This window comes from Triticum aestivum, chromosome 1B (assembly GCF_018294505.1).
Source record: "Triticum aestivum cultivar Chinese Spring chromosome 1B, IWGSC CS RefSeq v2.1, whole genome shotgun sequence".
NCBI lineage: Eukaryota > Viridiplantae > Streptophyta > Magnoliopsida > Poales > Poaceae > Triticum > Triticum aestivum.
The window spans coordinates 365079884-365083922 of record NC_057795.1 but is presented as its reverse complement, the minus strand read 5'-3'; the positions used below and the strand labels follow the sequence as shown (position 1 = coordinate 365083922).

The following is a 4039-nucleotide window of genomic DNA, read 5'->3' as shown; positions in this document are numbered from 1 at the left end:
AATTTTCTTGATAACGATACACCATTTGGCAAGTTCTATACAAAACTAAAAAATCCACTCAAAATTAATTATTTTTATGATACATGGTCGTGTAATTGTGATGTGATCAGACATCGAGTTAAAATATGATGGAAAAGGGATACAAAATACAGTTTGTATGACCGAAAACATCCTGAATATATTTTCATTTGTTATTTATGCTTATATGGTAGTGAGATAGATTGGTTAGTAATGTTACACATAATTCACTCTCTTAAACATGTTTCTGTTGCAATGGTTAGTTGTCATTGCACATGTATTTGAGCCCATCATCAGTTTCTATTGTTGTCTAAATTAATTTTCAGGAAACTATTTGAACTCTTCTGCAGGCCAATTTATTCTCTATTGTTTTTATTTAGAAGTTTCTCCATGATGGTACTTTCAACCTGGAAACTTGAAAAAGAATCAAGGCCAGTGACCCAGCTTTTGTTCTATGGGCAGCCCTCCGTCGAATGAAGCTCCAACCCGAGCAAGGACATGGTAGCAGGTGGTGTATCTGTTTAATGTGTGTTAGAAGAGGCGAGCGCTTGGTTGATGTTGTATGCACATTCTGTAAAATAGATTTTTCAATAAAGCTTTGACAATTTGTTTGTTGTCATCTCTTTTTCAAATAGTATATCATCTTCTGGTTGTTTAATATGTATTGTAGAGTCGATGACTATCCAAACTATTCTTTGTAAACCAACAAGATTGTGAATCGCTAACCACATCTTCTAAGACAATCATGAAATACTTTGTTGGGTCTATATTTGTATGTACTGAAGTTTAGGGAGTCATGTACGCTACCTAATAACTTGCCCATGCTATGTATGTCAGGCATAATGATGCTCTTACTGGCCCTAAGTGATTGGTAAAGCCTGATTTTATCAAGAAATACCAACCTTTTCATAACACACCAGGTTTTAAATGGGAACCTGCACCATTTGGCGCAGTGGTTAAATGGTTACATTTTATGCCCTACATGCTTTCTCAGACTTAAATTTACTAACAAATGCAACATTTCCAAAGCTCTCATGATTTTAAATGAGAGTGCACCTTTTTGTGCTTAACTTTATACAATCAATTAAACCTCTATACAAAAGGCCAAGTTCTTACCAAATGTATTTTCTCAAACACAAAGTTACTAAAAATGCAAATATTTTTGACGAGCACATGGTTTTAAATGGGGCTCTGCGTGTGCAAGGTTCACGTGCCTCACGCTGTTTTCACTTTCCAAGTTACAGTCCTTTGATATACTCCATCTGTAAACTAATATATACTCCAAGCTATAGTCTTTTGATATACTCCATCTGCAAACTAATATATACTCCAAGCTACCGTCTTTAATGATCTAAACGGTCTTATATTAATTTACACAGGGAGTACTTGAAAGGAGAATCTTTATACATTGTTTGATTCCATTATCTATACAACATAAATTAGGAATTAGATATGTACACAGTGTAGTGGAAACATTGTGCTTGCTGCAATTTTATTTTAGCGTTGCAATGTTTTTCTTAGTTTGTTCTGTACCAAGAAATATTTTTGTTCTACAGTCATTGTTTCCTAAATCATATCAACATATTACCTGATATGGCCTTTGAAGTTTCTGTTTTATAACGAGCTTTGCACTGGTGAACTTGAGTATGGTAATGTTTATTCTTTTCTGTTGCAGTTATTCCATAGATGTTTAGAGCTTCACAACCTTAGCAGAGATGAAATGATCAATCAACTGAGATGAATCACATGATCTTTTTCTCTTGACGTTGATTGGTATTGAACCCATACATCAACTTATCAATGGAAATCTTATCAGTGTTGAGAAGGTGGCACAAAAACTCAAACGTAGGGCGATCAGCTTAGAACCATCAGGAAGGACTTTTAGGATGGTACCGCGGTCAAATGCATCCTAGGATAGGTCATTTAAGAATTATATATGGTGTGTTTCGCTCCTTTTTGTTTACCATAAGCACAGAGGTTAGCATCCATTTATTATGATCCTTTTGTTTAGAGTAGGTGCAGAATTGAGACTTACCCAGGTTGTGAGAGCTGATGATGATTCTATTAGAAGTCTTTGCTGCCTGCAACGTTTATGTCTCTGTAAATAGCATAATGAAGGCTATATGGTTTTTAATGTGGCAAAGATCTAATTCCTGCCGAGTGTAGTTTCCAAAGCACAGAGTTGCTGAAAAATGGAAATATTTTTAACGAGCCATGATTTTTAATGGGACTTTGTGCTAGAAAATTATAATGTTTATATACATTTCATTGTAGATAACACCATTTTTTTGTTGCTAAAGGGGATTAGATTTGTTACCATTTGTGCTTGCTCACAACTAAAAAAAGTAAAACATATATTTTGTTTCAAATGGGACTCTATGCTACCAAATTAAAATGTGTATATACATCTCATTGTAGACAACAAGCCACCATTCTTCCTGACTAGATGAGATTAAATTTGTTGCCATATGTCCTTGCCCATGATTAAACCAACTAAACCATGAATTTCTTTATTTCCCACATGGAATAAACATGTTTTCAATATAGCATGATTTAATAAATGGGCTTTCTACTACCAATATCGAATATGTCCTTGCAAAATGAAATTATTTTCATCGACAACATGGCTTTAGCAGGTCTCTGCGCCATTTGGCGCAACGGGTCAACTAGTAAAAACCTATATCTACCATCCATATTGCACTCGTATCACCATCTCTTTGCTGAACTAGTGCACCTATACAATTTACCGTTGTATTGGGTGTGTTGGGGACACAAGAGATTCTTTGTTATTTGGTTGCAAGGTTGTTTGAGAGAGGACATCTTCATCCTATGCCTCTTGCAGATTGATAAACCTTAGGTCATCCACTTGAGGAAAATTTGCTACTGTCTTAGAAAACTCTATGCTTGGAGGCCCAACACAAGTCTACAAAAAGAAGGTTGTGTAGTAGACATCAGTGTACACCATGGAGTCCTTATTAAACAGCATTTTATAAGTGAAATTATGGGGTTCACCTCTAAGGATCTTATGACGTTTCATAGCATCAAAGTCTAGGTACTGCATGGGTAAAATAGGATCACAGGGCAAAGGTGAAACACCCAGCTCTCTTGCTAAGCGTGTGGCATAAATTCTACCATAAAAATATCCACTACCAGCATTGTGTTGCAACCTGCATGCAACAATCGCTCCAAGATTATAACTTTTGTCACCGGTGAGAGCGGTGCGTATGAGGCTCAAGTCTGGAGCACAAAGTGTACTACAATCTTGTTTGCCTACAATACATTTTCCATAAAATAATGCGAAATACTGGATTACGGGAAAATGAATGCTCTTTATTCTACCTCGCATCACTCCCCTAGTCTCACCATAGCAAATACTAGTCAAGAATATCTAAAACTTAGACCTTGGCGGTTCATCGAGCGAACCCAGAATGGGATTTTGAAGTGGTGAGCGTATCTCTCTAAAGATGTGGTAAATGGATTTTCATACAATTTAAATGACTCCCTAGACTCACAGGAATGGAATTTAAATCCTTTAACAAATGATTCAGTGAGAGTGTAGTGTTGGTTGCACTTATTTGAAATGTAGAGACCGAGATCGGCATTGTGAACATATTGCTCAAATTCCTCCTTAATGCCCACACTCACCATATAATCATTACATGGCCATAAGCATGTTTTGGTGGTGGCATCTGGTATAGAACTTTCACTCGGTTCAACATAAGACCGACGAGCAGAGCTTCTACTAGAAGATGCCTCCAAGGATCTCCTCCTCAAAGAACTCCTTCCAAAGAAGTTCATAATATTCGTGTACAATTTTTTGAAAATTTTTGGGTCACAAAAAATTTGTTAACAAAACTTCACAAGATTGGTAGAAACTACTCATAGGGATGTCTAGAGGCCATAGTAAGCATTCAAACTACTTAGAACTCTAAGAATTCAACATGCAAGCTCATCTACAGCAACACCAAAGTGACTAATTATTTAAAATATAAACCACTACAACAAAAAACTAATTGGACAC

General features: G+C 36.1%; 1 long non-coding RNA gene across 6 annotated transcripts in view; it reads left to right on the top strand.

Moving 5' to 3' along the window:
- Positions 1-764, top strand: part of LOC123124569 (uncharacterized) — a 4875-nt gene extending 4111 nt beyond the window's left edge. For 3 of the 6 annotated variants that reach the window (XR_006461163.1, XR_006461161.1, XR_006461165.1), the window contains one exon: positions 399-764. This is a non-coding gene — a long non-coding RNA (uncharacterized lncRNA). Of the gene's footprint in view, positions 1-368 lie in introns of all 6 variants that reach the window. The other 3 variants (XR_006461167.1, XR_006461164.1, XR_006461162.1) reach the window with 3 other exon arrangements.
- The last annotated feature ends 3275 nt before the right edge of the window (positions 765-4039 follow it).